At 46.2% G+C, this 26,454-nt stretch overlaps 51 non-coding genes across 51 annotated transcripts; all 51 read right to left on the bottom strand.

Annotated features, from left to right (window-relative positions):
* Nucleotides 1-368: 368 nt before the first annotated feature.
* Nucleotides 369-487, bottom strand: LOC147932400 (5S ribosomal RNA). The gene has a single exon (XR_015576058.1). It is a non-coding gene; the product is annotated as a 5S ribosomal RNA (ribosomal RNA).
* Nucleotides 488-877: 390 nt separating this feature from the next.
* Nucleotides 878-996, bottom strand: LOC147932399 (5S ribosomal RNA). Its single transcript, XR_015575746.1, has one exon. It is a non-coding gene; the product is annotated as a 5S ribosomal RNA (ribosomal RNA).
* A 392-nt stretch (nucleotides 997-1,388) lies between these two features.
* Nucleotides 1,389-1,507, bottom strand: LOC147932398 (5S ribosomal RNA). The gene has a single exon (XR_015576057.1). It is a non-coding gene; the product is annotated as a 5S ribosomal RNA (ribosomal RNA).
* A 393-nt stretch (nucleotides 1,508-1,900) lies between these two features.
* On the bottom strand, nucleotides 1,901-2,019 carry LOC147932397 (5S ribosomal RNA). Its single transcript, XR_015576056.1, has one exon. It is a non-coding gene; the product is annotated as a 5S ribosomal RNA (ribosomal RNA).
* A 393-nt stretch (nucleotides 2,020-2,412) lies between these two features.
* Nucleotides 2,413-2,531, bottom strand: LOC147932396 (5S ribosomal RNA). The gene has a single exon (XR_015576055.1). It is a non-coding gene; the product is annotated as a 5S ribosomal RNA (ribosomal RNA).
* A 392-nt stretch (nucleotides 2,532-2,923) lies between these two features.
* On the bottom strand, nucleotides 2,924-3,042 carry LOC147932395 (5S ribosomal RNA). The gene has a single exon (XR_015576054.1). It is a non-coding gene; the product is annotated as a 5S ribosomal RNA (ribosomal RNA).
* Nucleotides 3,043-3,431: 389 nt separating this feature from the next.
* On the bottom strand, nucleotides 3,432-3,550 carry LOC147932394 (5S ribosomal RNA). The gene has a single exon (XR_015575745.1). It is a non-coding gene; the product is annotated as a 5S ribosomal RNA (ribosomal RNA).
* A 393-nt stretch (nucleotides 3,551-3,943) lies between these two features.
* On the bottom strand, nucleotides 3,944-4,062 carry LOC147932393 (5S ribosomal RNA). Its single transcript, XR_015576053.1, has one exon. It is a non-coding gene; the product is annotated as a 5S ribosomal RNA (ribosomal RNA).
* A 392-nt stretch (nucleotides 4,063-4,454) lies between these two features.
* LOC147932392 (5S ribosomal RNA) lies at nucleotides 4,455-4,573 on the bottom strand. Its single transcript, XR_015576052.1, has one exon. It is a non-coding gene; the product is annotated as a 5S ribosomal RNA (ribosomal RNA).
* Nucleotides 4,574-4,961: 388 nt separating this feature from the next.
* Nucleotides 4,962-5,080, bottom strand: LOC147932391 (5S ribosomal RNA). The gene has a single exon (XR_015575885.1). It is a non-coding gene; the product is annotated as a 5S ribosomal RNA (ribosomal RNA).
* Nucleotides 5,081-5,473: 393 nt separating this feature from the next.
* Nucleotides 5,474-5,592, bottom strand: LOC147932390 (5S ribosomal RNA). Its single transcript, XR_015576051.1, has one exon. It is a non-coding gene; the product is annotated as a 5S ribosomal RNA (ribosomal RNA).
* A 392-nt stretch (nucleotides 5,593-5,984) lies between these two features.
* On the bottom strand, nucleotides 5,985-6,103 carry LOC147932389 (5S ribosomal RNA). The gene has a single exon (XR_015576050.1). It is a non-coding gene; the product is annotated as a 5S ribosomal RNA (ribosomal RNA).
* Nucleotides 6,104-6,491: 388 nt separating this feature from the next.
* On the bottom strand, nucleotides 6,492-6,610 carry LOC147932388 (5S ribosomal RNA). The gene has a single exon (XR_015575884.1). It is a non-coding gene; the product is annotated as a 5S ribosomal RNA (ribosomal RNA).
* A 392-nt stretch (nucleotides 6,611-7,002) lies between these two features.
* Nucleotides 7,003-7,121, bottom strand: LOC147932387 (5S ribosomal RNA). The gene has a single exon (XR_015576049.1). It is a non-coding gene; the product is annotated as a 5S ribosomal RNA (ribosomal RNA).
* Nucleotides 7,122-7,513: 392 nt separating this feature from the next.
* On the bottom strand, nucleotides 7,514-7,632 carry LOC147932386 (5S ribosomal RNA). Its single transcript, XR_015576047.1, has one exon. It is a non-coding gene; the product is annotated as a 5S ribosomal RNA (ribosomal RNA).
* A 388-nt stretch (nucleotides 7,633-8,020) lies between these two features.
* Nucleotides 8,021-8,139, bottom strand: LOC147932385 (5S ribosomal RNA). The gene has a single exon (XR_015575883.1). It is a non-coding gene; the product is annotated as a 5S ribosomal RNA (ribosomal RNA).
* Nucleotides 8,140-8,531: 392 nt separating this feature from the next.
* On the bottom strand, nucleotides 8,532-8,650 carry LOC147932384 (5S ribosomal RNA). Its single transcript, XR_015576046.1, has one exon. It is a non-coding gene; the product is annotated as a 5S ribosomal RNA (ribosomal RNA).
* A 392-nt stretch (nucleotides 8,651-9,042) lies between these two features.
* LOC147932383 (5S ribosomal RNA) lies at nucleotides 9,043-9,161 on the bottom strand. Its single transcript, XR_015576045.1, has one exon. It is a non-coding gene; the product is annotated as a 5S ribosomal RNA (ribosomal RNA).
* Nucleotides 9,162-9,555: 394 nt separating this feature from the next.
* LOC147932382 (5S ribosomal RNA) lies at nucleotides 9,556-9,674 on the bottom strand. The gene has a single exon (XR_015576369.1). It is a non-coding gene; the product is annotated as a 5S ribosomal RNA (ribosomal RNA).
* A 388-nt stretch (nucleotides 9,675-10,062) lies between these two features.
* Nucleotides 10,063-10,181, bottom strand: LOC147932381 (5S ribosomal RNA). Its single transcript, XR_015575881.1, has one exon. It is a non-coding gene; the product is annotated as a 5S ribosomal RNA (ribosomal RNA).
* Nucleotides 10,182-10,573: 392 nt separating this feature from the next.
* LOC147932380 (5S ribosomal RNA) lies at nucleotides 10,574-10,692 on the bottom strand. Its single transcript, XR_015576044.1, has one exon. It is a non-coding gene; the product is annotated as a 5S ribosomal RNA (ribosomal RNA).
* A 392-nt stretch (nucleotides 10,693-11,084) lies between these two features.
* LOC147932379 (5S ribosomal RNA) lies at nucleotides 11,085-11,203 on the bottom strand. Its single transcript, XR_015576043.1, has one exon. It is a non-coding gene; the product is annotated as a 5S ribosomal RNA (ribosomal RNA).
* A 394-nt stretch (nucleotides 11,204-11,597) lies between these two features.
* Nucleotides 11,598-11,716, bottom strand: LOC147932378 (5S ribosomal RNA). Its single transcript, XR_015576368.1, has one exon. It is a non-coding gene; the product is annotated as a 5S ribosomal RNA (ribosomal RNA).
* Nucleotides 11,717-12,104: 388 nt separating this feature from the next.
* Nucleotides 12,105-12,223, bottom strand: LOC147932377 (5S ribosomal RNA). Its single transcript, XR_015575880.1, has one exon. It is a non-coding gene; the product is annotated as a 5S ribosomal RNA (ribosomal RNA).
* Nucleotides 12,224-12,615: 392 nt separating this feature from the next.
* LOC147932376 (5S ribosomal RNA) lies at nucleotides 12,616-12,734 on the bottom strand. The gene has a single exon (XR_015576042.1). It is a non-coding gene; the product is annotated as a 5S ribosomal RNA (ribosomal RNA).
* Nucleotides 12,735-13,127: 393 nt separating this feature from the next.
* Nucleotides 13,128-13,246, bottom strand: LOC147932375 (5S ribosomal RNA). The gene has a single exon (XR_015576041.1). It is a non-coding gene; the product is annotated as a 5S ribosomal RNA (ribosomal RNA).
* Nucleotides 13,247-13,638: 392 nt separating this feature from the next.
* On the bottom strand, nucleotides 13,639-13,757 carry LOC147932374 (5S ribosomal RNA). The gene has a single exon (XR_015576040.1). It is a non-coding gene; the product is annotated as a 5S ribosomal RNA (ribosomal RNA).
* A 394-nt stretch (nucleotides 13,758-14,151) lies between these two features.
* Nucleotides 14,152-14,270, bottom strand: LOC147932373 (5S ribosomal RNA). The gene has a single exon (XR_015576367.1). It is a non-coding gene; the product is annotated as a 5S ribosomal RNA (ribosomal RNA).
* A 394-nt stretch (nucleotides 14,271-14,664) lies between these two features.
* Nucleotides 14,665-14,783, bottom strand: LOC147932372 (5S ribosomal RNA). Its single transcript, XR_015576039.1, has one exon. It is a non-coding gene; the product is annotated as a 5S ribosomal RNA (ribosomal RNA).
* A 391-nt stretch (nucleotides 14,784-15,174) lies between these two features.
* LOC147932371 (5S ribosomal RNA) lies at nucleotides 15,175-15,293 on the bottom strand. Its single transcript, XR_015576170.1, has one exon. It is a non-coding gene; the product is annotated as a 5S ribosomal RNA (ribosomal RNA).
* A 389-nt stretch (nucleotides 15,294-15,682) lies between these two features.
* On the bottom strand, nucleotides 15,683-15,801 carry LOC147932370 (5S ribosomal RNA). The gene has a single exon (XR_015575744.1). It is a non-coding gene; the product is annotated as a 5S ribosomal RNA (ribosomal RNA).
* Nucleotides 15,802-16,193: 392 nt separating this feature from the next.
* LOC147932369 (5S ribosomal RNA) lies at nucleotides 16,194-16,312 on the bottom strand. The gene has a single exon (XR_015576038.1). It is a non-coding gene; the product is annotated as a 5S ribosomal RNA (ribosomal RNA).
* A 392-nt stretch (nucleotides 16,313-16,704) lies between these two features.
* LOC147932368 (5S ribosomal RNA) lies at nucleotides 16,705-16,823 on the bottom strand. Its single transcript, XR_015576599.1, has one exon. It is a non-coding gene; the product is annotated as a 5S ribosomal RNA (ribosomal RNA).
* A 392-nt stretch (nucleotides 16,824-17,215) lies between these two features.
* LOC147932367 (5S ribosomal RNA) lies at nucleotides 17,216-17,334 on the bottom strand. Its single transcript, XR_015576163.1, has one exon. It is a non-coding gene; the product is annotated as a 5S ribosomal RNA (ribosomal RNA).
* A 389-nt stretch (nucleotides 17,335-17,723) lies between these two features.
* On the bottom strand, nucleotides 17,724-17,842 carry LOC147932366 (5S ribosomal RNA). Its single transcript, XR_015576162.1, has one exon. It is a non-coding gene; the product is annotated as a 5S ribosomal RNA (ribosomal RNA).
* Nucleotides 17,843-18,242: 400 nt separating this feature from the next.
* LOC147932365 (5S ribosomal RNA) lies at nucleotides 18,243-18,361 on the bottom strand. The gene has a single exon (XR_015576395.1). It is a non-coding gene; the product is annotated as a 5S ribosomal RNA (ribosomal RNA).
* Nucleotides 18,362-18,757: 396 nt separating this feature from the next.
* LOC147932364 (5S ribosomal RNA) lies at nucleotides 18,758-18,876 on the bottom strand. The gene has a single exon (XR_015575714.1). It is a non-coding gene; the product is annotated as a 5S ribosomal RNA (ribosomal RNA).
* Nucleotides 18,877-19,265: 389 nt separating this feature from the next.
* On the bottom strand, nucleotides 19,266-19,384 carry LOC147932363 (5S ribosomal RNA). Its single transcript, XR_015576160.1, has one exon. It is a non-coding gene; the product is annotated as a 5S ribosomal RNA (ribosomal RNA).
* Nucleotides 19,385-19,785: 401 nt separating this feature from the next.
* Nucleotides 19,786-19,904, bottom strand: LOC147932362 (5S ribosomal RNA). Its single transcript, XR_015576384.1, has one exon. It is a non-coding gene; the product is annotated as a 5S ribosomal RNA (ribosomal RNA).
* Nucleotides 19,905-20,296: 392 nt separating this feature from the next.
* Nucleotides 20,297-20,415, bottom strand: LOC147932361 (5S ribosomal RNA). The gene has a single exon (XR_015576598.1). It is a non-coding gene; the product is annotated as a 5S ribosomal RNA (ribosomal RNA).
* Nucleotides 20,416-20,806: 391 nt separating this feature from the next.
* LOC147932360 (5S ribosomal RNA) lies at nucleotides 20,807-20,925 on the bottom strand. The gene has a single exon (XR_015576159.1). It is a non-coding gene; the product is annotated as a 5S ribosomal RNA (ribosomal RNA).
* Nucleotides 20,926-21,314: 389 nt separating this feature from the next.
* LOC147932359 (5S ribosomal RNA) lies at nucleotides 21,315-21,433 on the bottom strand. Its single transcript, XR_015576158.1, has one exon. It is a non-coding gene; the product is annotated as a 5S ribosomal RNA (ribosomal RNA).
* A 399-nt stretch (nucleotides 21,434-21,832) lies between these two features.
* On the bottom strand, nucleotides 21,833-21,951 carry LOC147932358 (5S ribosomal RNA). The gene has a single exon (XR_015576373.1). It is a non-coding gene; the product is annotated as a 5S ribosomal RNA (ribosomal RNA).
* A 397-nt stretch (nucleotides 21,952-22,348) lies between these two features.
* Nucleotides 22,349-22,467, bottom strand: LOC147932357 (5S ribosomal RNA). The gene has a single exon (XR_015575713.1). It is a non-coding gene; the product is annotated as a 5S ribosomal RNA (ribosomal RNA).
* A 389-nt stretch (nucleotides 22,468-22,856) lies between these two features.
* LOC147932356 (5S ribosomal RNA) lies at nucleotides 22,857-22,975 on the bottom strand. Its single transcript, XR_015576156.1, has one exon. It is a non-coding gene; the product is annotated as a 5S ribosomal RNA (ribosomal RNA).
* Nucleotides 22,976-23,376: 401 nt separating this feature from the next.
* On the bottom strand, nucleotides 23,377-23,495 carry LOC147932355 (5S ribosomal RNA). Its single transcript, XR_015576362.1, has one exon. It is a non-coding gene; the product is annotated as a 5S ribosomal RNA (ribosomal RNA).
* Nucleotides 23,496-23,887: 392 nt separating this feature from the next.
* On the bottom strand, nucleotides 23,888-24,006 carry LOC147932354 (5S ribosomal RNA). The gene has a single exon (XR_015576036.1). It is a non-coding gene; the product is annotated as a 5S ribosomal RNA (ribosomal RNA).
* Nucleotides 24,007-24,399: 393 nt separating this feature from the next.
* LOC147932353 (5S ribosomal RNA) lies at nucleotides 24,400-24,518 on the bottom strand. Its single transcript, XR_015576597.1, has one exon. It is a non-coding gene; the product is annotated as a 5S ribosomal RNA (ribosomal RNA).
* Nucleotides 24,519-24,915: 397 nt separating this feature from the next.
* LOC147932352 (5S ribosomal RNA) lies at nucleotides 24,916-25,034 on the bottom strand. Its single transcript, XR_015576990.1, has one exon. It is a non-coding gene; the product is annotated as a 5S ribosomal RNA (ribosomal RNA).
* A 402-nt stretch (nucleotides 25,035-25,436) lies between these two features.
* LOC147932351 (5S ribosomal RNA) lies at nucleotides 25,437-25,555 on the bottom strand. The gene has a single exon (XR_015575875.1). It is a non-coding gene; the product is annotated as a 5S ribosomal RNA (ribosomal RNA).
* Nucleotides 25,556-25,958: 403 nt separating this feature from the next.
* Nucleotides 25,959-26,077, bottom strand: LOC147932350 (5S ribosomal RNA). Its single transcript, XR_015576350.1, has one exon. It is a non-coding gene; the product is annotated as a 5S ribosomal RNA (ribosomal RNA).
* Between the last annotated feature and the right edge of the window lie 377 nt (nucleotides 26,078-26,454).

Genomic DNA, 26,454 nt, shown 5'->3' with positions numbered 1-26,454 from the left:
TATATTCTTTTTTGAAAACTGAATGGATCATTCGATGTGGGTCCCACTTGATATGCGGACCGGTTTAGTCACCTTGGACGTGCTTCCAACGTCCAAAAACAAGCAATAACCATGTCCAAACACTGTTTTGGAGCCGTAACTAATTGTGTCGGGATCACAAAAAAACATCTTAACTGCCTTCAAACGTCAAAATCTGCCCTCGAGAATGGTCCGATGGTACAAAGACCCATTGCCTTGCCAGAAGCTCTCTTGGGGCTTTTCAAAAAGGTATTATGGGTTGCGTGGTTCCTCACGGTCCGAAAGTTACGACGTTCTCTATGTACTATAGTATTGCGAAACAACCAAAAAAAAAAAAAAAGGGGGGGGGAGGAATGCAACACGAGGACTTCCCGGAAAGTCACCCATCCTAGTACTACTCTCGCCCAAGCACGCTTCACTGCGGAGTTCTGATGGGATCCGGTGCATTAGTGCTGGTATGATCGCATCCGTTAGTATATCCCATGCAATCGCATATATTCTTTTTTGAAAACTGAATGGATCATTCGATGTGGGTCCCACTTGATATGCGGACCGGTTTAGTCACCTTGGACGTGCTTCCAACGTCCAAAAACAAGCAATAACCATGTCCAAACACTGTTTTGGAGCCGTAACTAATTGTGTCGGGATCACAAAAAAACATCTTAACTGCCTTCAAACGTCAAAATCTGCCCTCGAGAATGGTCCGATGGTACAAAGACCCATTGCCTTGCCAGAAGCTCTCTTGGGGCTTTTCAAAAAGGTATTATGGGTTGCGTGGTTCCTCACGGTCCGAAAGTTACGACGTTTTCTATGTACTATAGTCTTGCGAAATAACCAAAAAAAAAAAGGGGGGGGGGGAGGGATGCAACACGAGGACTTCCCGGGAGGTCACCCATCCTAGTATTACTCTCGCCCAAGCACGCTTAACTGCGGAGTTCTGATGGGATCCGGTGCATTAGTGCTGGTATGATCGCATCCGTTAGTATATCCCATGCAATCGCATATATCCTTTTTTGAAAACTGAATGGATCATTCGATGTGGGTCCCACTTGATATGCGGACCGGTTTAGTCACCTTGGACGTGCTTCCAACGTCCAAAAACAAGCGATAACCATGTCCAAACACTGTTTTGGAGCCGTAACTAATTGTGTCGGGATCACAAAAAAACATCTTAACTGCCTTCAAACGTCAAAATCTGCCCTCGAGAATGGTCCAATGGTACGAAGACCCATTGCCTTGCCAGAAGCTCTCTTGGGGCTTTTCAAAAAGGTATTATGGGTTGCGTGGTTCCTCACGGTCTGAAAGTTACGACGTTCTCTATGTACTATAGTATTGCGAAACAACCAAAAAAAAAAAAAAAGGGGGGGGGAGGAATGCAACACGAGGACTTCCCGGAAAGTCACCCATCCTAGTACTACTCTCGCCCAAGCACGCTTCACTGCGGAGTTCTGATGGGATCCGGTGCATTAGTGCTGGTATGATCGCATCCGTTAGTATATCCCATGCAATCGCATATATTCTTTTTTGAAAACTGAATGGATCATTCGATGTGGGTCCCACTTGATATGCGGACCGGTTTAGTCACCTTGGACGTGCTTCCAACGTCCAAAAACAAGCAATAACCATGTCCAAACACTGTTTTGGAGCCGTAACTAATTGTGTCGGGATCACAAAAAAACATCTTAACTGCCTTCAAACGTCAAAATCTGCCCTCGAGAATGGTCCAATGGTACGAAGACCCATTGCCTTGCCAGAAGCTCTCTTGGGGCTTTTCAAAAAGGTATTATGGGTTGCGTGGTTCCTCACGGTCTGAAAGTTACGACGTTCTCTATGTACTATAGTATTGCGAAACAACCAAAAAAAAAAAAAAAAGGGGGGGGGAGGAATGCAACACGAGGACTTCCCGGAAAGTCACCCATCCTAGTACTACTCTCGCCCAAGCACGCTTCACTGCGGAGTTCTGATGGGATCCGGTGCATTAGTGCTGGTATGATCGCATCCGTTAGTATATCCCATGCAATCGCATATATTCTTTTTTGAAAACTGAATGGATCATTCGATGTGGGTCCCACTTGATATGCGGACCGGTTTAGTCACCTTGGACGTGCTTCCAACGTCCAAAAACAAGCAATAACCATGTCCAAACACTGTTTTGGAGCCGTAACTAATTGTGTCGGGATCACAAAAAAACATCTTAACTGCCTTCAAACGTCAAAATCTGCCCTCGAGAATGGTCCAATGGTACGAAGACCCATTGCCTTGCCAGAAGCTCTCTTGGGGCTTTTCAAAAAGGTATTATGGGTTGCGTGGTTCCTCACGGTCTGAAAGTTACGACGTTCTCTATGTACTATAGTATTGCGAAACAACCAAAAAAAAAAAAAAAAGGGGGGGGGAGGAATGCAACACGAGGACTTCCCGGAAAGTCACCCATCCTAGTACTACTCTCGCCCAAGCACGCTTCACTGCGGAGTTCTGATGGGATCCGGTGCATTAGTGCTGGTATGATCGCATCCGTTAGTATATCCCATGCAATCGCATATATTCTTTTTTGAAAACTGAATGGATCATTCGATGTGGGTCCCACTTGATATGCGGACCGGTTTAGTCACCTTGGACGTGCTTCCAACGTCCAAAAACAAGCAATAACCATGTCCAAACACTGTTTTGGAGCCGTAACTAATTGTGTCGGGATCACAAAAAAACATCTTAACTGCCTTCAAACGTCAAAATCTGCCCTCGAGAATGGTCCAATGGTACGAAGACCCATTGCCTTGCCAGAAGCTCTCTTGGGGCTTTTCAAAAAGGTATTATGGGTTGCGTGGTTCCTCACGGTCTGAAAGTTACGACGTTCTCTATGTACTATAGTATTGCGAAACAACCAAAAAAAAAAAAAAAGGGGGGGGGAGGAATGCAACACGAGGACTTCCCGGAAAGTCACCCATCCTAGTACTACTCTCGCCCAAGCACGCTTCACTGCGGAGTTCTGATGGGATCCGGTGCATTAGTGCTGGTATGATCGCATCCGTTAGTATATCCCATGCAATCGCATATATTCTTTTTTGAAAACTGAATGGATCATTCGATGTGGGTCCCACTTGATATGCGGACCGGTTTAGTCACCTTGGACGTGCTTCCAACGTCCAAAAACAAGCAATAACCATGTCCAAACACTGTTTTGGAGCCGTAACTAATTGTGTCGGGATCACAAAAAAACATCTTAACTGCCTTCAAACGTCAAAATCTGCCCTCGAGAATGGTCCGATGGTACAAAGACCCATTGCCTTGCCAGAAGCTCTCTTGGGGCTTTTCAAAAAGGTACTATGGGTTGCGTGGTTCCTCACGGTCCGAAAGTTACGACGTTTTCTATGTACTATAGTCTTGCGAAATAACCAAAAAAAAAAAGGGGGGGGGGAGGGATGCAACACGAGGACTTCCCGGGAGGTCACCCATCCTAGTATTACTCTCGCCCAAGCACGCTTAACTGCGGAGTTCTGATGGGATCCGGTGCATTAGTGCTGGTATGATCGCATCCGTTAGTATATCCCATGCAATCGCATATATCCTTTTTTGAAAACTGAATGGATCATTCGATGTGGGTCCCACTTGATATGCGGACCGGTTTAGTCACCTTGGACGTGCTTCCAACGTCCAAAAACAAGCGATAACCATGTCCAAACACTGTTTTGGAGCCGTAACTAATTGTGTCGGGATCACAAAAAAACATCTTAACTGCCTTCAAACGTCAAAATCTGCCCTCGAGAATGGTCCAATGGTACGAAGACCCATTGCCTTGCCAGAAGCTCTCTTGGGGCTTTTCAAAAAGGTATTATGGGTTGCGTGGTTCCTCACGGTCTGAAAGTTACGACGTTCTCTATGTACTATAGTATTGCGAAACAACCAAAAAAAAAAAAAAAAGGGGGGGGGAGGAATGCAACACGAGGACTTCCCGGAAAGTCACCCATCCTAGTACTACTCTCGCCCAAGCACGCTTCACTGCGGAGTTCTGATGGGATCCGGTGCATTAGTGCTGGTATGATCGCATCCGTTAGTATATCCCATGCAATCGCATATATTCTTTTTTGAAAACTGAATGGATCATTCGATGTGGGTCCCACTTGATATGCGGACCGGTTTAGTCACCTTGGACGTGCTTCCAACGTCCAAAAACAAGCAATAACCATGTCCAAACACTGTTTTGGAGCCGTAACTAATTGTGTCGGGATCACAAAAAAACATCTTAACTGCCTTCAAACGTCAAAATCTGCCCTCGAGAATGGTCCAATGGTACGAAGACCCATTGCCTTGCCAGAAGCTCTCTTGGGGCTTTTCAAAAAGGTATTATGGGTTGCGTGGTTCCTCACGGTCTGAAAGTTACGACGTTCTCTATGTACTATAGTATTGCGAAACAACCAAAAAAAAAAAAAAAGGGGGGGGGAGGAATGCAACACGAGGACTTCCCGGAAAGTCACCCATCCTAGTACTACTCTCGCCCAAGCACGCTTCACTGCGGAGTTCTGATGGGATCCGGTGCATTAGTGCTGGTATGATCGCATCCGTTAGTATATCCCATGCAATCGCATATATTCTTTTTTGAAAACTGAATGGATCATTCGATGTGGGTCCCACTTGATATGCGGACCGGTTTAGTCACCTTGGACGTGCTTCCAACGTCCAAAAACAAGCAATAACCATGTCCAAACACTGTTTTGGAGCCGTAACTAATTGTGTCGGGATCACAAAAAAACATCTTAACTGCCTTCAAACGTCAAAATCTGCCCTCGAGAATGGTCCGATGGTACAAAGACCCATTGCCTTGCCAGAAGCTCTCTTGGGGCTTTTCAAAAAGGTACTATGGGTTGCGTGGTTCCTCACGGTCCGAAAGTTACGACGTTTTCTATGTACTATAGTCTTGCGAAATAACCAAAAAAAAAAAGGGGGGGGGAGGAATGCAACACGAGGACTTCCCGGGAGGTCACCCATCCTAGTATTACTCTCGCCCAAGCACGCTTAACTGCGGAGTTCTGATGGGATCCGGTGCATTAGTGCTGGTATGATCGCATCCGTTAGTATATCCCATGCAATCGCATATATCCTTTTTTGAAAACTGAATGGATCATTCGATGTGGGTCCCACTTGATATGCGGACCGGTTTAGTCACCTTGGACGTGCTTCCAACGTCCAAAAACAAGCGATAACCATGTCCAAACACTGTTTTGGAGCCGTAACTAATTGTGTCGGGATCACAAAAAAACATCTTAACTGCCTTCAAACGTCAAAATCTGCCCTCGAGAATGGTCCAATGGTACGAAGACCCATTGCCTTGCCAGAAGCTCTCTTGGGGCTTTTCAAAAAGGTATTATGGGTTGCGTGGTTCCTCACGGTCTGAAAGTTACGACGTTCTCTATGTACTATAGTATTGCGAAACAACCAAAAAAAAAAAAAAAAGGGGGGGGGAGGAATGCAACACGAGGACTTCCCGGAAAGTCACCCATCCTAGTACTACTCTCGCCCAAGCACGCTTCACTGCGGAGTTCTGATGGGATCCGGTGCATTAGTGCTGGTATGATCGCATCCGTTAGTATATCCCATGCAATCGCATATATTCTTTTTTGAAAACTGAATGGATCATTCGATGTGGGTCCCACTTGATATGCGGACCGGTTTAGTCACCTTGGACGTGCTTCCAACGTCCAAAAACAAGCAATAACCATGTCCAAACACTGTTTTGGAGCCGTAACTAATTGTGTCGGGATCACAAAAAAACATCTTAACTGCCTTCAAACGTCAAAATCTGCCCTCGAGAATGGTCCAATGGTACGAAGACCCATTGCCTTGCCAGAAGCTCTCTTGGGGCTTTTCAAAAAGGTATTATGGGTTGCGTGGTTCCTCACGGTCTGAAAGTTACGACGTTCTCTATGTACTATAGTATTGCGAAACAACCAAAAAAAAAAAAAAAGGGGGGGGGAGGAATGCAACACGAGGACTTCCCGGAAAGTCACCCATCCTAGTACTACTCTCGCCCAAGCACGCTTCACTGCGGAGTTCTGATGGGATCCGGTGCATTAGTGCTGGTATGATCGCATCCGTTAGTATATCCCATGCAATCGCATATATTCTTTTTTGAAAACTGAATGGATCATTCGATGTGGGTCCCACTTGATATGCGGACCGGTTTAGTCACCTTGGACGTGCTTCCAACGTCCAAAAACAAGCAATAACCATGTCCAAACACTGTTTTGGAGCCGTAACTAATTGTGTCGGGATCACAAAAAAACATCTTAACTGCCTTCAAACGTCAAAATCTGCCCTCGAGAATGGTCCGATGGTACAAAGACCCATTGCCTTGCCAGAAGCTCTCTTGGGGCTTTTCAAAAAGGTACTATGGGTTGCGTGGTTCCTCACGGTCCGAAAGTTACGACGTTTTCTATGTACTATAGTCTTGCGAAATAACCAAAAAAAAAAAGGGGGGGGGAGGAATGCAACACGAGGACTTCCCGGGAGGTCACCCATCCTAGTATTACTCTCGCCCAAGCACGCTTAACTGCGGAGTTCTGATGGGATCCGGTGCATTAGTGCTGGTATGATCGCATCCGTTAGTATATCCCATGCAATCGCATATATCCTTTTTTGAAAACTGAATGGATCATTCGATGTGGGTCCCACTTGATATGCGGACCGGTTTAGTCACCTTGGACGTGCTTCCAACGTCCAAAAACAAGCGATAACCATGTCCAAACACTGTTTTGGAGCCGTAACTAATTGTGTCGGGATCACAAAAAAACATCTTAACTGCCTTCAAACGTCAAAATCTGCCCTCGAGAATGGTCCAATGGTACGAAGACCCATTGCCTTGCCAGAAGCTCTCTTGGGGCTTTTCAAAAAGGTATTATGGGTTGCGTGGTTCCTCACGGTCTGAAAGTTACGACGTTCTCTATGTACTATAGTATTGCGAAACAACCAAAAAAAAAAAAAAAGGGGGGGGGAGGAATGCAACACGAGGACTTCCCGGAAAGTCACCCATCCTAGTACTACTCTCGCCCAAGCACGCTTCACTGCGGAGTTCTGATGGGATCCGGTGCATTAGTGCTGGTATGATCGCATCCGTTAGTATATCCCATGCAATCGCATATATTCTTTTTTGAAAACTGAATGGATCATTCGATGTGGGTCCCACTTGATATGCGGACCGGTTTAGTCACCTTGGACGTGCTTCCAACGTCCAAAAACAAGCAATAACCATGTCCAAACACTGTTTTGGAGCCGTAACTAATTGTGTCGGGATCACAAAAAAACATCTTAACTGCCTTCAAACGTCAAAATCTGCCCTCGAGAATGGTCCAATGGTACGAAGACCCATTGCCTTGCCAGAAGCTCTCTTGGGGCTTTTCAAAAAGGTATTATGGGTTGCGTGGTTCCTCACGGTCTGAAAGTTACGACGTTCTCTATGTACTATAGTATTGCGAAACAACCAAAAAAAAAAAAAAAGGGGGGGGGAGGAATGCAACACGAGGACTTCCCGGAAAGTCACCCATCCTAGTACTACTCTCGCCCAAGCACGCTTCACTGCGGAGTTCTGATGGGATCCGGTGCATTAGTGCTGGTATGATCGCATCCGTTAGTATATCCCATGCAATCGCATATATTCTTTTTTGAAAACTGAATGGATCATTCGATGTGGGTCCCACTTGATATGCGGACCGGTTTAGTCACCTTGGACGTGCTTCCAACGTCCAAAAACAAGCAATAACCATGTCCAAACACTGTTTTGGAGCCGTAACTAATTGTGTCGGGATCACAAAAAAACATCTTAACTGCCTTCAAACGTCAAAATCTGCCCTCGAGAATGGTCCGATGGTACAAAGACCCATTGCCTTGCCAGAAGCTCTCTTGGGGCTTTTCAAAAAGGTACTATGGGTTGCGTGGTTCCTCACGGTCCGAAAGTTACGACGTTTTCTATGTACTATAGTCTTGCGAAATAACCAAAAAAAAAAAGGGGGGGGGAGGAATGCAACACGAGGACTTCCCGGGAGGTCACCCATCCTAGTATTACTCTCGCCCAAGCACGCTTAACTGCGGAGTTCTGATGGGATCCGGTGCATTAGTGCTGGTATGATCGCATCCGTTAGTATATCCCATGCAATCGCATATATCCTTTTTTGAAAACTGAATGGATCATTCGATGTGGGTCCCACTTGATATGCGGACCGGTTTAGTCACCTTGGACGTGCTTCCAACGTCCAAAAACAAGCGATAACCATGTCCAAACACTGTTTTGGAGCCGTAACTAATTGTGTCGGGATCACAAAAAAACATCTTAACTGCCTTCAAACGTCAAAATCTGCCCTCGAGAATGGTCCAATGGTACGAAGACCCATTGCCTTGCCAGAAGCTCTCTTGGGGCTTTTCAAAAAGGTATTATGGGTTGCGTGGTTCCTCACGGTCTGAAAGTTACGACGTTCTCTATGTACTATAGTATTGCGAAACAACCAAAAAAAAAAAAAAAGGGGGGGGGAGGAATGCAACACGAGGACTTCCCGGAAAGTCACCCATCCTAGTACTACTCTCGCCCAAGCACGCTTCACTGCGGAGTTCTGATGGGATCCGGTGCATTAGTGCTGGTATGATCGCATCCGTTAGTATATCCCATGCAATCGCATATATTCTTTTTTGAAAACTGAATGGATCATTCGATGTGGGTCCCACTTGATATGCGGACCGGTTTAGTCACCTTGGACGTGCTTCCAACGTCCAAAAACAAGCAATAACCATGTCCAAACACTGTTTTGGAGCCATAACTAATTGTGTCGGGATCACAAAAAAACATCTTAACTGCCTTCAAACGTCAAAATCTGCCCTCGAGAATGGTCCAATGGTACGAAGACCCATTGCCTTGCCAGAAGCTCTCTTGGGGCTTTTCAAAAAGGTATTATGGGTTGCGTGGTTCCTCACGGTCTGAAAGTTACGACGTTCTCTATGTACTATAGTATTGCGAAACAACCAAAAAAAAAAAAAAAGGGGGGGGGAGGAATGCAACACGAGGACTTCCCGGAAAGTCACCCATCCTAGTACTACTCTCGCCCAAGCACGCTTCACTGCGGAGTTCTGATGGGATCCGGTGCATTAGTGCTGGTATGATCGCATCCGTTAGTATATCCCATGCAATCGCATATATTCTTTTTTGAAAACTGAATGGATCATTCGATGTGGGTCCCACTTGATATGCGGACCGGTTTAGTCACCTTGGACGTGCTTCCAACGTCCAAAAACAAGCGATAACCATGTCCAAACACTGTTTTGGAGCCGTAACTAATTGTGTCGGGATCACAAAAAAACATCTTAACTGCCTTCAAACGTCAAAATCTGCCCTCGAGAATGGTCCGATGGTACGAAGACCCATTGCCTTGCCAGAAGCTCTCTTGGGGCTTTTCAAAAAGGTATTATGGGTTGCGTGGTTCCTCACGGTCTGAAAGTTACGACGTTCTCTATGTACTATAGTATTGCGAAACAACCAAAAAAAAAAAAAAAGGGGGGGGGGGAGGAATGCAACACGAGGACTTCCCGGCAGGTCACCCATCCTAGTATTACTCTCGCCCAAGCACGCTTCACTGCGGAGTTCTGATGGGATCCGGTGCATTAGTGCTGGTATGATCGCATCCGTTAGTATATCCCATGCAATCGCATATATTCTTTTTTGAAAACTGAATGGATCATTCGATGTGGGTCCCACTTGATATGCGGACCGGTTTAGTCACCTTGGACGTGCTTCCAACGTCCAAAAACAAGCAATAACCATGTCCAAACACTGTTTTGGAGCCGTAACTAATTGTGTCGGGATCACAAAAAAACATCTTAACTGCCTTCAAACGTCAAAATCTGCCCTCGAGAATGGTCCGATGGTACAAAGACCCATTGCCTTGCCAGAAGCTCTCTTGGGGCTTTTCAAAAAGGTACTATGGGTTGCGTGGTTCCTCACGGTCCGAAAGTTACGACGTTTTCTATGTACTATAGTCTTGCGAAATAACCAAAAAAAAAAAGGGGGGGGGAGGAATGCAACACGAGGACTTCCCGGGAGGTCACCCATCCTAGTATTACTCTCGCCCAAGCACGCTTAACTGCGGAGTTCTGATGGGATCCGGTGCATTAGTGCTGGTATGATCGCATCCGTTAGTATATCCCATGCAATCGCATATATCCTTTTTTGAAAACTGAATGGATCATTCGATGTGGGTCCCACTTGATATGCGGACCGGTTTAGTCACCTTGGACGTGCTTCCAACGTCCAAAAACAAGCGATAACCATGTCCAAACACTGTTTTGGAGCCGTAACTAATTGTGTCGGGATCACAAAAAAACATCTTAACTGCCTTCAAACGTCAAAATCTGCCCTCGAGAATGGTCCAATGGTACGAAGACCCATTGCCTTGCCAGAAGCTCTCTTGGGGCTTTTCAAAAAGGTATTATGGGTTGCGTGGTTCCTCACGGTCTGAAAGTTACGACGTTCTCTATGTACTATAGTATTGCGAAACAACCAAAAAAAAAAAAAAAGGGGGGGGGAGGAATGCAACACGAGGACTTCCCGGAAAGTCACCCATCCTAGTACTACTCTCGCCCAAGCACGCTTCACTGCGGAGTTCTGATGGGATCCGGTGCATTAGTGCTGGTATGATCGCATCCGTTAGTATATCCCATGCAATCGCATATATTCTTTTTTGAAAACTGAATGGATCATTCGATGTGGGTCCCACTTGATATGCGGACCGGTTTAGTCACCTTGGACGTGCTTCCAACGTCCAAAAACAAGCAATAACCATGTCCAAACACTGTTTTGGAGCCATAACTAATTGTGTCGGGATCACAAAAAAACATCTTAACTGCCTTCAAACGTCAAAATCTGCCCTCGAGAATGGTCCAATGGTACGAAGACCCATTGCCTTGCCAGAAGCTCTCTTGGGGCTTTTCAAAAAGGTATTATGGGTTGCGTGGTTCCTCACGGTCTGAAAGTTACGACGTTCTCTATGTACTATAGTATTGCGAAACAACCAAAAAAAAAAAAAAAGGGGGGGGGAGGAATGCAACACGAGGACTTCCCGGAAAGTCACCCATCCTAGTACTACTCTCGCCCAAGCACGCTTCACTGCGGAGTTCTGATGGGATCCGGTGCATTAGTGCTGGTATGATCGCATCCGTTAGTATATCCCATGCAATCGCATATATTCTTTTTTGAAAACTGAATGGATCATTCGATGTGGGTCCCACTTGATATGCGGACCGGTTTAGTCACCTTGGACGTGCTTCCAACGTCCAAAAACAAGCGATAACCATGTCCAAACACTGTTTTGGAGCCGTAACTAATTGTGTCGGGATCACAAAAAAACATCTTAACTGCCTTCAAACGTCAAAATCTGCCCTCGAGAATGGTCCGATGGTACGAAGACCCATTGCCTTGCCAGAAGCTCTCTTGGGGCTTTTCAAAAAGGTATTATGGGTTGCGTGGTTCCTCACGGTCTGAAAGTTACGACGTTCTCTATGTACTATAGTATTGCGAAACAACCAAAAAAAAAAAAAAAGGGGGGGGGGGAGGAATGCAACACGAGGACTTCCCGGCAGGTCACCCATCCTAGTATTACTCTCGCCCAAGCACGCTTCACTGCGGAGTTCTGATGGGATCCGGTGCATTAGTGCTGGTATGATCGCATCCGTTAGTATATCCCATGCAATCGCATATATTCTTTTTTGAAAACTGAATGGATCATTCGATGTGGGTCCCACTTGATATGCGGACCGGTTTAGTCACCTTGGACGTGCTTCCAACGTCCAAAAACAAGCAATAACCATGTCCAAACACTGTTTTGGAGCCGTAACTAATTGTGTCGGGATCACAAAAAAACATCTTAACTGCCTTCAAACGTCAAAATCTGCCCTCGAGAATGGTCCGATGGTACAAAGACCCATTGCCTTGCCAGAAGCTCTCTTGGGGCTTTTCAAAAAGGTACTATGGGTTGCGTGGTTCCTCACGGTCCGAAAGTTACGACGTTTTCTATGTACTATAGTCTTGCGAAATAACCAAAAAAAAAAAGGGGGGGGGAGGAATGCAACACGAGGACTTCCCGGGAGGTCACCCATCCTAGTATTACTCTCGCCCAAGCACGCTTAACTGCGGAGTTCTGATGGGATCCGGTGCATTAGTGCTGGTATGATCGCATCCGTTAGTATATCCCATGCAATCGCATATATCCTTTTTTGAAAACTGAATGGATCATTCGATGTGGGTCCCACTTGATATGCGGACCGGTTTAGTCACCTTGGACGTGCTTCCAACGTCCAAAAACAAGCGATAACCATGTCCAAACACTGTTTTGGAGCCGTAACTAATTGTGTCGGGATCACAAAAAAACATCTTAACTGCCTTCAAACGTCAAAATCTGCCCTCGAGAATGGTCCAATGGTACGAAGACCCATTGCCTTGCCAGAAGCTCTCTTGGGGCTTTTCAAAAAGGTATTATGGGTTGCGTGGTTCCTCACGGTCTGAAAGTTACGACGTTCTCTATGTACTATAGTATTGCGAAACAACCAAAAAAAAAAAAAAAGGGGGGGGGAGGAATGCAACACGAGGACTTCCCGGAAAGTCACCCATCCTAGTACTACTCTCGCCCAAGCACGCTTCACTGCGGAGTTCTGATGGGATCCGGTGCATTAGTGCTGGTATGATCGCATCCGTTAGTATATCCCATGCAATCGCATATATTCTTTTTTGAAAACTGAATGGATCATTCGATGTGGGTCCCACTTGATATGCGGACCGGTTTAGTCACCTTGGACGTGCTTCCAACGTCCAAAAACAAGCAATAACCATGTCCAAACACTGTTTTGGAGCCGTAACTAATTGTGTCGGGATCACAAAAAAACATCTTAACTGCCTTCAAACGTCAAAATCTGCCCTCGAGAATGGTCCAATGGTACGAAGACCCATTGCCTTGCCAGAAGCTCTCTTGGGGCTTTTCAAAAAGGTATTATGGGTTGCGTGGTTCCTCACGGTCTGAAAGTTACGACGTTCTCTATGTACTATAGTATTGCGAAACAACCAAAAAAAAAAAAAAAGGGGGGGGGGAGGAATGCAACACGAGGACTTCCCGGAAAGTCACCCATCCTAGTACTACTCTCGCCCAAGCACGCTTCACTGCGGAGTTCTGATGGGATCCGGTGCATTAGTGCTGGTATGATCGCATCCGTTAGTATATCCCATGCAATCGCATATATTCTTTTTTGAAAACTGAATGGATCATTCGATGTGGGTCCCACTTGATATGCGGACCGGTTTAGTCACCTTGGACGTGCTTCCAACGTCCAAAAACAAGCAATAACCATGTCCAAACACTGTTTTGGAGCCGTAACTAATTGTGTCGGGATCACAAAAAAACATCTTAACTGCCTTCAAACGTCAAAATCTGCCCTCGAGAATGGTCCAATGGTACGAAGACCCATTGCCTTGCCAGAAGCTCTCTTGGGGCTTTTCAAAAAGGTATTATGGGTTGCGTGGTTCCTCACGGTCTGAAAGTTACGACGTTCTCTATGTACTATAGTATTGCGAAACAACCAAAAAAAAAAAAAAAGGGGGGGGGAGGAATGCAACACGAGGACTTCCCGGAAAGTCACCCATCCTAGTACTACTCTCGCCCAAGCACGCTTCACTGCGGAGTTCTGATGGGATCCGGTGCATTAGTGCTGGTATGATCGCATCCGTTAGTATATCCCATGCAATCGCATATATTCTTTTTTGAAAACTGAATGGATCATTCGATGTGGGTCCCACTTGATATGCGGACCGGTTTAGTCACCTTGGACGTGCTTCCAACGTCCAAAAACAAGCGATAACCATGTCCAAACACTGTTTTGGAGCCGTAACTAATTGTGTCGGGATCACAAAAAAACATCTTAACTGCCTTCAAACGTCAAAATCTGCCCTCGAGAATGGTCCGATGGTACGAAGACCCATTGCCTTGCCAGAAGCTCTCTTGGGGCTTTTCAAAAAGGTATTATGGGTTGCGTGGTTCCTCACGGTCTGAAAGTTACGACGTTCTCTATGTACTATAGTATTGCGAAACAACCAAAAAAAAAAAAAAAGGGGGGGGGGGAGGAATGCAACACGAGGACTTCCCGGCAGGTCACCCATCCTAGTATTACTCTCGCCCAAGCACGCTTCACTGCGGAGTTCTGATGGGATCCGGTGCATTAGTGCTGGTATGATCGCATCCGTTAGTATTTCCCATGCAATCGCATATATTCTTTTTTGAAAACTGAATGGATCATTCGATGTGGGTCCCACTTGATATGCGGACCGGTTTAGTCACCTTGGACGTGCTTCCAACGTCCAAAAACAAGCGATAACCATGTCCAAACACTGTTTTGGAGCCGTAACTAATTGTGTCGGGATCACAAAAAAACATCTTAACTGCCTTCAAACGTCAAAATCTGCCCTCGAGAATGGTCCAATGGTACGAAGACCCATTGCCTTGCCAGAAGCTCTCTTGGGGCTTTTCAAAAAGGTATTATGGGTTGCGTGGTTCCTCACGGTCTGAAAGTTACGACGTTCTCTATGTACTATAGTATTGCGAAACAACCAAAAAAAAAAAAAAAGGGGGGGGGGGAGGAATGCAACACGAGGACTTCCCGGAAAGTCACCCATCCTAGTACTACTCTCGCCCAAGCACGCTTCACTGCGGAGTTCTGATGGGATCCGGTGCATTAGTGCTGGTATGATCGCATCCGTTAGTATATCCCATGCAATCGCATATATTCTTTTTTGAAAACTGAATGGATCATTCGATGTGGGTCCCACTTGATATGCGGACCGGTTTAGTCACCTTGGACGTGCTTCCAACGTCCAAAAACAAGCAATAACCATGTCCAAACACTGTTTTGGAGCCGTAACTAATTGTGTCGGGATCATAAAAAAACATCTTAACTGCCTTCAAACGTCAAAATCTGCCCTCGAGAATGGTCCAATGGTACGAAGACCCATTGCCTTGCCAGAAGCTCTCTTGGGGCTTTTCAAAAAGGTATTATGGGTTGCGTGGTTCCTCACGGTCTGAAAGTTACGACGTTCTCTATGTACTATAGTATTGCGAAACAACCAAAAAAAAAAAAAAGGGGGGGGGAGGAATGCAACACGAGGACTTCCCGGAAAGTCACCCATCCTAGTACTACTCTCGCCCAAGCACGCTTCACTGCGGAGTTCTGATGGGATCCGGTGCATTAGTGCTGGTATGATTGCATCCGTTAGTATATCCCATGCAATCGCATATATTCTTTTTTGAAAACTGAATGGATCATTCGATGTGGGTCCCACTTGATATGCGGACCGGTTTAGTCACCTTGGACGTGCTTCCAACGTCCAAAAACAAGCAATAACCATGTCCAAACACTGTTTTGGAGCCGTAACTAATTGTGTCGGGATCACAAAAAAACATCTTAACTGCCTTCAAACGTCAAAATCTGCCCTCGAGAATGGTCCGATGGTACAAAGACCCATTGCCTTGCCAGAAGCTCTCTTGGGGCTTTTCAAAAAGGTATTATGGGTTGCGTGGTTCCTCACGGTCCGAAAGTTACGACGTTTTCTATGTACTATAGTCTTGCGAAATAACCAAAAAAAAAAAGGGGGGGGGGAGGGATGCAACACGAGGACTTCCCGGGAGGTCACCCATCCTAGTATTACTCTCGCCCAAGCACGCTTAACTGCGGAGTTCTGATGGGATCCGGTGCATTAGTGCTGGTATGATCGCATCCGTTAGTATATCCCATGCAATCGCATATATCCTTTTTTGAAAACTGAATGGATCATTCGATGTGGGTCCCACTTGATATGCGGACCGGTTTAGTCACCTTGGACGTGCTTCCAACGTCCAAAAACAAGCGATAACCATGTCCAAACACTGTTTTGGAGCCGTAACTAATTGTGTCGGGATCACAAAAAAACATCTTAACTGCCTTCAAACGTCAAAATCTGCCCTCGAGAATGGTCCAATGGTACGAAGACCCATTGCCTTGCCAGAAGCTCTCTTGGGGCTTTTCAAAAAGGTATTATGGGTTGCGTGGTTCCTCACGGTCTGAAAGTTACGACGTTCTCTATGTACTATAGTATTGCGAAACAACCAAAAAAAAAAAAAAAGGGGGGGGGAGGAATGCAACACGAGGACTTCCCGGAAAGTCACCCATCCTAGTACTACTCTCGCCCAAGCACGCTTCACTGCGGAGTTCTGATGGGATCCGGTGCATTAGTGCTGGTATGATCGCATCCGTTAGTATATCCCATGCAATCGCATATATTCTTTTTTGAAAACTGAATGGATCATTCGATGTGGGTCCCACTTGATATGCGGACCGGTTTAGTCACCTTGGACGTGCTTCCAACGTCCAAAAACAAGCAATAACCATGTCCAAACACTGTTTTGGAGCCGTAACTAATTGTGTCGGGATCATAAAAAAACATCTTAACTGCCTTCAAACGTCAAAATCTGCCCTCGAGAATGGTCCAATGGTACGAAGACCCATTGCCTTGCCAGAAGCTCTCTTGGGGCTTTTCAAAAAGGTATTATGGGTTGCGTGGTTCCTCACGGTCTGAAAGTTACGACGTTCTCTATGTACTATAGTATTGCGAAACAACCAAAAAAAAAAAAAAAGGGGGGGGGAGGAATGCAACACGAGGACTTCCCGGAAAGTCACCCATCCTAGTACTCCTCTCGCCCAAGTACGCTTCACTGCGGAGTTCTGATGGGATCCGGTGCATTAGTGCTGGTATGATCGCATCCGTTAGTATATCCCATGCAATCGCATATATTCTTTTTTGAAAACTGAATGGATCATTCGATGTGGGTCCCACTTGATATGCGGACCGGTTTAGTCACCTTGGACGTGCTTCCAACGTCCAAAAACAAGCAATAACCATGTCCAAACACTGTTTTGGAGCCGTAACTAATTGTGTCGGGATCACAAAAAAACATCTTAACTGCCTTCAAACGTCAAAATCTGCCCTCGAGTATGGTCCAATGGTACAAAGACCCATTGCCTTGCCAGAAGCTCTCTTGGGGCTTTTCAAAAAGGTATTATGGGTTGCGTGGTTCCTCACGGTCCGAAAGTTACGACGTTCTCTATGTACTATAGTCTTGCGAAACAACCAAAAAAAAAAAGGGGGGGGGGGGGAGGGATGCAACACGAGGACTTCCCGGAAAGTCACCCATCCTAGTACTACTCTCGCCCAAGCGCGCTTAACTGCGGAGTTCTGATGGGATCCGGTGCATTAGTGCTGGTATGATCGCATCCGTTAGTATATCCCATGCAATCGCATATATCCTTTTTTGAAAACTGAATGGATCATTCGATGTGGGTCCCACTTGATATGCGGACCGGTTTAGTCACCTTGGACGTGCTTCCAACGTCCAAAAACAAGCGATAACCATGTCCAAACACTGTTTTGGAGCCGTAACTAATTGTGTCGGGATCACAAAAAAACATCTTAACTGCCTTCAAACGTCAAAATCTGCCCTCGAGAATGGTCCAATGGTACAAAGACCCATTGCCTTGCCAGAAGCTCTCTTGGGGCTTTTCAAAAAGGTATTATGGGTTGCGTGGTTCCTCACGGTCCGAAAGTTACGACGTTCTCTATGTACTATAGTCTTGCGAAACAACCAAAAAAAAAAAGGGGGGGGGGAGGGATGCAACACGAGGACTTCCCGGAAAGTCACCCATCCTAGTACTACTCTCGCCCAAGCGCGCTTAACTGCGGAGTTCTGATGGGATCCGGTGCATTAGTGCTGGTATGATCGCATCCGTTAGTATATCCCATGCAATCGCATATATTCTTTTTTGAAAACTGAATGGATCATTCGATGTGGGTCCCACTTGATATGCGGACCGGTTTAGTCACCTTGGACGTGCTTCCAACGTCCAAAAACAAGCGATAACCATGTCCAAACACTGTTTTGGAGCCGTAACTAATTGTGTCGGGATCACAAAAAAACATCTCAACTGCCTTCAAACGTCAAAATCTGCCCTCGAGAATGGTCCAATGGTACGAAGACCCATTGCCTTACCAGAAGCTCTCTTGGGGCTTTTCAAAAAGGTATTATGGGTTGCGTGGTTCCTCACGGTCTGAAAGTTACGACGTTCTCTATGTACTATAGTCTTGGGAAACAACCAAAAAAAAAAAAAGGGGGGGGGGGGGGGAGGGAGGGATGCAACACGAGGACTTCCCGGGAGGTCACCCATCCTAGTACTACTCTCGCCCAAGCACGCTTAACTGCGGAGTTCTGATGGGATCCGGTGCATTAGTGCTGGTATGATCGCATCCGTTAGTATATCCCATGCAATCGCATATATACTTTTTTGAAAACTGAATGGATCATTCGATGTGGGTCCCACTTGATATGCGGACCGGTTTAGTCACCTTGGACGTGCTTCCAACGTCCAAAAACAAGTGATAACCATGTCCAAACACTGTTTTGGAGCCGTAACTAATTGTGTCGGGATCACAAAAAAACATCTCAACTGCCTTCAAACGTCAAAATCTGCCCTCGAGAATGGTCCAATGGTACGAAGACCCATTGCCTTACCAGAAGCTCTCTTGGGGCTTTTCAAAAAGGTATTATGGGTTGCGTGGTTCCTCACGGTCTGAAAGTTACGACGTTCTCTATGTACTATAGTCTTGCGAAACAACCAAAAAAAAAAAAAGGGGGGGGGGGAGGGAGGGATGCAACACGAGGACTTCCCGGGAGGTCACCCATCCTAGTACTACTCTCGCCCAAGCGCGCTTAACTGCGGAGTTCTGATGGGATCCGGTGCATTAGTGCTGGTATGATCGCATCCGTTAGTATATCCCATGCAATCGCATATATCCTTTTTTGAAAACTGAATGGATCATTCGATGTGGGTCCCACTTGATATGCGGACCGGTTTAGTCACCTTGGACGTGCTTCCAACGTCCAAAAACAAGCGATAACCATGTCCAAACACTGTTTTGGAGCCGTAACTAATTGTGTCGGGATCACAAAAAAACATCTTAACTGCCTTCAAACGTCAAAATCTGCCCTCGAGAATGGTCCAATGGTACAAAGACCCATTGCCTTGCCAGAAGCTCTCTTGGGGCTTTTCAAAAAGGTATTATGGGTTGCGTGGTTCCTCACGGTCCGAAAGTTACGACGTTCTCTATGTACTATAGTCTTGCGAAACAACCAAAAAAAAAAAGGGGGGGGGGAGGGATGCAACACGAGGACTTCCCGGAAAGTCACCCATCCTAGTACTACTCTCGCCCAAGCGCGCTTAACTGCGGAGTTCTGATGGGATCCGGTGCATTAGTGCTGGTATGATCGCATCCGTTAGTATATCCCATGCAATCGCATATATTCTTTTTTGAAAACTGAATGGATCATTCGATGTGGGTCCCACTTGATATGCGGACCGGTTTAGTCACCTTGGACGTGCTTCCAACGTCCAAAAACAAGCGATAACCATGTCCAAACACTGTTTTGGAGCCGTAACTAATTGTGTCGGGATCACAAAAAAACATCTCAACTGCCTTCAAACGTCAAAATCTGCCCTCGAGAATGGTCCAATGGTACGAAGACCCATTGCCTTACCAGAAGCTCTCTTGGGGCTTTTCAAAAAGGTATTATGGGTTGCGTGGTTCCTCACGGTCTGAAAGTTACGACGTTCTCTATGTACTATAGTCTTGGGAAACAACCAAAAAAAAAAAAAGGGGGGGGGGGGGGGGAGGGAGGGATGCAACACGAGGACTTCCCGGGAGGTCACCCATCCTAGTACTACTCTCGCCCAAGCACGCTTAACTGCGGAGTTCTGATGGGATCCGGTGCATTAGTGCTGGTATGATCGCATCCGTTAGTATATCCCATGCAATCGCATATATCCTTTTTTGAAAACTGAATGGATCATTCGATGTGGGTCCCACTTGATATGCGGACCGGTTTAGTCACCTTGGACGTGCTTCCAACGTCCAAAAACAAGCGATAACCATGTCCAAACACTGTTTTAGAGCCGTAACTAATTGTGTCGGGATCACAAAAAAACATCTTAACTGCCTTCAAACGTCAAAATCTGCCCTCGAGAATGGTCCAATGGTACGAAGACCCATTGCCTTGCCAGAAGCTCTCTTGGGGCTTTTCAAAAAGGTATTATGGGTTGCGTGGTTCCTCACGGTCTGAAAGTTACGACGTTCTCTATGTACTATAGTATTGCGAAACAACCAAAAAAAAAAAAAAAGGGGGGGGGAGGAATGCAACACGAGGACTTCCCGGAAAGTCACCCATCCTAGTACTCCTCTCGCCCAAGTACGCTTCACTGCGGAGTTCTGATGGGATCCGGTGCATTAGTGCTGGTATGATCGCATCCGTTAGTATATCCCATGCAATCGCATATATTCTTTTTTGAAAACTGAATGGATCATTCGATGTGGGTCCCACTTGATATGCGGACCGGTTTAGTCACCTTGGACGTGCTTCCAACGTCCAAAAACAAGCAATAACCATGTCCAAACACTGTTTTGGAGCCGTAACTAATTGTGTCGGGATCACAAAAAAACATCTTAACTGCCTTCAAACGTCAAAATCTGCCCTCGAGTATGGTCCAATGGTACAAAGACCCATTGCCTTGCCAGAAGCTCTCTTGGGGCTTTTCAAAAAGGTATTATGGGTTGCGTGGTTCCTCACGGTCCGAAAGTTACGACGTTCTCTATGTACTATAGTCTTGCGAAACAACCAAAAAAAAAAAGGGGGGGGGGGGAGGGATGCAACACGAGGACTTCCCGGAAAGTCACCCATCCTAGTACTACTCTCGCCCAAGCGCGCTTAACTGCGGAGTTCTGATGGGATCCGGTGCATTAGTGCTGGTATGATCGCATCCGTTAGTATATCCCATGCAATCGCATATATCCTTTTTTGAAAACTGAATGGATCATTCGATGTGGGTCCCACTTGATATGCGGACCGGTTTAGTCACCTTGGACGTGCTTCCAACGTCCAAAAACAAGCGATAACCATGTCCAAACACTGTTTTGGAGCCGTAACTAATTGTGTCGGGATCACAAAAAAACATCTTAACTGCCTTCAAACGTCAAAATCTGCCCTCGAGAATGGTCCAATGGTACAAAGACCCATTGCCTTGCCAGAAGCTCTCTTGGGGCTTTTCAAAAAGGTATTATGGGTTGCGTGGTTCCTCACGGTCCGAAAGTTACGACGTTCTCTATGTACTATAGTCTTGCGAAACAACCAAAAAAAAAAAGGGGGGGGGGAGGGATGCAACACGAGGACTTCCCGGAAAGTCACCCATCCTAGTACTACTCTCGCCCAAGCGCGCTTAACTGCGGAGTTCTGATGGGATCCGGTGCATTAGTGCTGGTATGATCGCATCCGTTAGTATATCCCATGCAATCGCATATATTCTTTTTTGAAAACTGAATGGATCATTCGATGTGGGTCCCACTTGATATGCGGACCGGTTTAGTCACCTTGGACGTGCTTCCAACGTCCAAAAACAAGCGATAACCATGTCCAAACACTGTTTTGGAGCCGTAACTAATTGTGTCGGGATCACAAAAAAACATCTCAACTGCCTTCAAACGTCAAAATCTGCCCTCGAGAATGGTCCAATGGTACGAAGACCCATTGCCTTACCAGAAGCTCTCTTGGGGCTTTTCAAAAAGGTATTATGGGTTGCGTGGTTCCTCACGGTCTGAAAGTTACGACGTTCTCTATGTACTATAGTCTTGGGAAACAACCAAAAAAAAAAAAAGGGGGGGGGGGGGGAGGGAGGGATGCAACACGAGGACTTCCCGGGAGGTCACCCATCCTAGTACTACTCTCGCCCAAGCACGCTTAACTGCGGAGTTCTGATGGGATCCGGTGCATTAGTGCTGGTATGATCGCATCCGTTAGTATATCCCATGCAATCGCATATATACTTTTTTGAAAACTGAATGGATCATTCGATGTGGGTCCCACTTGATATGCGGACCGGTTTAGTCACCTTGGACGTGCTTCCAACGTCCAAAAACAAGTGATAACCATGTCCAAACACTGTTTTGGAGCCGTAACTAATTGTGTCGGGATCACAAAAAAACATCTCAACTGCCTTCAAACGTCAAAATCTGCCCTCGAGAATGGTCCAATGGTACGAAGACCCATTGCCTTACCAGAAGCTCTCTTGGGGCTTTTCAAAAAGGTATTATGGGTTGCGTGGTTCCTCACGGTCTGAAAGTTACGACGTTCTCTATGTACTATAGTCTTGCGAAACAACCAAAAAAAAAAAAAGGGGGGGGGGGGAGGGAGGGATGCAACACGAGGACTTCCCGGGAGGTCACCCATCCTAGTACTACTCTCGCCCAAGCGCGCTTAACTGCGGAGTTCTGATGGGATCCGGTGCATTAGTGCTGGTATGATCGCATCCGTTAGTATATCCCATGCAATCGCATATATCCTTTTTTGAAAACTGAATGGATCATTCGATGTGGGTCCCACTTGATATGCGGACCGGTTTAGTCACCTTGGACGTGCTTCCAACGTCCAAAAACAAGCGATAACCATGTCCAAACACTGTTTTGGAGCCGTAACTAATTGTGTCGGGATCACAAAAAAACATCTTAACTGCCTTCAAACGTCAAAATCTGCCCTCGAGAATGGTCCAATGGTACAAAGACCCATTGCCTTGCCAGAAGCTCTCTTGGGGCTTTTCAAAAAGGTATTATGGGTTGCGTGGTTCCTCACGGTCCGAAAGTTACGACGTTCTCTATGTACTATAGTCTTGCGAAACAACCAAAAAAAAAAAGGGGGGGGGGAGGGATGCAACACGAGGACTTCCCGGAAAGTCACCCATCCTAGTACTACTCTCGCCCAAGCGCGCTTAACTGCGGAGTTCTGATGGGATCCGGTGCATTAGTGCTGGTATGATCGCATCCGTTAGTATATCCCATGCAATCGCATATATTCTTTTTTGAAAACTGAATGGATCATTCGATGTGGGTCCCACTTGATATGCGGACCGGTTTAGTCACCTTGGACGTGCTTCCAACGTCCAAAAACAAGCGATAACCATGTCCAAACACTGTTTTGGAGCCGTAACTAATTGTGTCGGGATCACAAAAAAACATCTCAACTGCCTTCAAACGTCAAAATCTGCCCTCGAGAATGGTCCAATGGTACGAAGACCCATTGCCTTACCAGAAGCTCTCTTGGGGCTTTTCAAAAAGGTATTATGGGTTGCGTGGTTCCTCACGGTCTGAAAGTTACGACGTTCTCTATGTACTATAGTCTTGGGAAACAACCAAAAAAAAAAAAAGGGGGGGGGGGGGGGGAGGGAGGGATGCAACACGAGGACTTCCCGGGAGGTCACCCATCCTAGTACTACTCTCGCCCAAGCACGCTTAACTGCGGAGTTCTGATGGGATCCGGTGCATTAGTGCTGGTATGATCGCATCCGTTAGTATATCCCATGCAATCGCATATATCCTTTTTTGAAAACTGAATGGATCATTCGATGTGGGTCCCACTTGATATGCGGACCGGTTTAGTCACCTTGGACGTGCTTCCAACGTCCAAAAACAAGCGATAACCATGTCCAAACACTGTTTTAGAGCCGTAACTAATTGTGTCGGGATCACAAAAAAACATCTTAACTGCCTTCAAACGTCAAAATCTGCCCTCGAGAATGGTCCAATGGTACGAAGACCCATTGCCTTGCCAGAAGCTCTCTTGGGGCTTTTCAAAAAGGTATTATGGGTTGCGTGGTTCCTCACGGTCTGAAAGTTACGACGTTCTCTATGTACTATAGTATTGCGAAACAACCAAAAAAAAAAAAAAAGGGGGGGGGAGGAATGCAACACGAGGACTTCCCGGAAAGTCACCCATCCTAGTACTACTCTCGCCCAAGCACGCTTCACTGCGGAGTTCTGATGGGATCCGGTGCATTAGTGCTGGTATGATCGCATCCGTTAGTATATCCCATGCAATCGCATATATTCTTTTTTGAAAACTGAATGGATCATTCGATGTGGGTCCCACTTGATATGCGGACCGGTTTAGTCACCTTGGACGTGCTTCCAACGTCCAAAAACAAGCAATAACCATGTCCAAACACTGTTTTGGAGCCGTAACTAATTGTGTCGGGATCATAAAAAAACATCTTAACTGCCTTCAAACGTCAAAATCTGCCCTCGAGAATGGTCCAATGGAACGAAGACCCATTGCCTTGCCAGAAGCTCTCTTGGGGCTTTTCAAAAAGGTATTATGGGTTGCGTGGTTCCTCACGGTCTGAAAGTTACGACGTTCTCTATGTACTATAGTATTGCGAAACAACCAAAAAAAAAAAAAAAGGGGGGGGGGAGGAATGCAACACGAGGACTTCCCGGAAAGTCACCCATCCTAGTACTCCTCTCGCCCAAGTACGCTTCACTGCGGAGTTCTGATGGGATCCGGTGCATTAGTGCTGGTATGATCGCATCCGTTAGTATATCCCATGCAATCGCATATATTCTTTTTTGGAAACTGAATGGATCATTCGATGTGGGTCCCACTTGATATGCGGACCGGTTTAGTCACCTTGGACGTGCTTCCAACGTCCAAAAACAAGCAATAACCATGTCCAAACACTGTTTTGGAGCCGTAACTAATTGTGTCGGGATCACAAAAAAACATCTTAACTGCCTTCAAACGTCAAAATCTGCCCTCGAGTATGGTCCAATGGTACAAAGACCCATTGCCTTGCCAGAAGCTCTCTTGGGGCTTTTCAAAAAGGTATTATGGGTTGCGTGGTTCCTCACGGTCTGAAAGTTACGACGTTCTCTATGTACTATAGTCTTGGGAAACAACCAAAAAAAAAAAAGGGGGGGGGGGGGAGGGAGGGATGCAACACGAGGACTTCCCGGGAGGTCACCCATCCTAGTACTACTCTCGCCCAAACACGCTTAACTGCGGAGTTCTGATGGGATCCGGTGCATTAGTGCTGGTATGATCGCATCCGTTAGTATATCCCATGCAATCGCATATATACTTTTTTGAAAACTGAATGGATCATTCGATGTGGGTCCCACTTGATATGCGGACCGGTTTAGTCACCTTGGACGTGCTTCCAACGTCCAAAAACAAGTGATAACCATGTCCAAACACTGTTTTGGAGCCGTAACTAATTGTGTCGGGATCACAAAAAAACATCTCAACTGCCTTCAAACGTCAAAATCTGCCCTCGAGAATGGTCCAATGGTACGAAGACCCATTGCCTTACCAGAAGCTCTCTTGGGGCTTTTCAAAAAGGTATTATGGGTTGCGTGGTTCCTCACGGTCTGAAAGTTACGACGTTCTCTATGTACTATAGTCTTGCGAAACAACCAAAAAAAAAAAAAAGGGGGGGGGGGGGGGGAGGGAGGGATGCAACACGAGGACTTCCCGGGAGGTCACCCATCCTAGTACTACTCTCGCCCAAGCACGCCTAACTGCGGAGTTCTGATGGGATCCGGTGCATTAGTGCTGGTATGATCGCATCCGTTAGTATATCCCATGCAATCGCATATATACTTTTTTGAAAACTGAATGGATCATTCGATGTGGGTCCCACTTGATATGCGGACCGGTTTAGTCACCTTGGACGTGCTTCCAACGTCCAAAAACAAGCGATAACCATGTCCAAACACTGTTTTGGAGCCGTAACTAATTGTGTCGGGATCACAAAAAAACATCTCAACTGCCTTCAAACGTCAAAATCTGCCCTCGAGAATGGTCCAATGGTACGAAGACCCATTGCCTTACCAGAAGCTCTCTTGGGGCTTTTCAAAAAGGTATTATGGGTTGCGTGGTTCCTCACGGTCTGAAAGTTACGACGTTCTCTATGTACTATAGTCTTGCGAAACAACCAAAAAAAAAAAAAAGGGGGGGGGGGGGGGGGAGGGAGGGATGCAACACGAGGACTTCCCGGGAGGTCACCCATCCTAGTACTACTCTCGCCCAAGCACGCTTAACTGCGGAGTTCTGATGGGATCCGGTGCATTAGTGCTGGTATGATCGCATCCGTTAGTATATCCCATGCAATCGCATATATACTTTTTTGAAAACTGAATGGATCATTCGATGTGGGTCCCACTTGATATGCGGACCGGTTTAGTCACCTTGGACGTGCTTCCAACGTCCAAAAACAAGCGATAACCATGTCCAAACACTGTTTTGGAGCCGTAACTAATTGTGTCGGGATCACAAAAAAACATCTCAACTGCCTTCAAACGTCAAAATCTGCCCTCGAGAATGGTCCAATGGTACGAAGACCCATTGCCTTACCAGAAGCTCTCTTGGGGCTTTTCAAAAAGGTATTATGGGTTGCGTGGTTCCTCACGGTCTGAAAGTTACGACGTTCTCTATGTACTATAGTCTTGGGAAACAACCAAAAAAAAAA

This window comes from Camelina sativa, chromosome 12, assembly GCF_030686135.1.
Source record: "Camelina sativa cultivar CO46 ecotype springtype chromosome 12, ASM3068613v1".
Taxonomy (NCBI): domain Eukaryota; kingdom Viridiplantae; phylum Streptophyta; class Magnoliopsida; order Brassicales; family Brassicaceae; genus Camelina; species Camelina sativa.
This window is presented reverse-complemented; position numbering and strand designations above follow the sequence as displayed.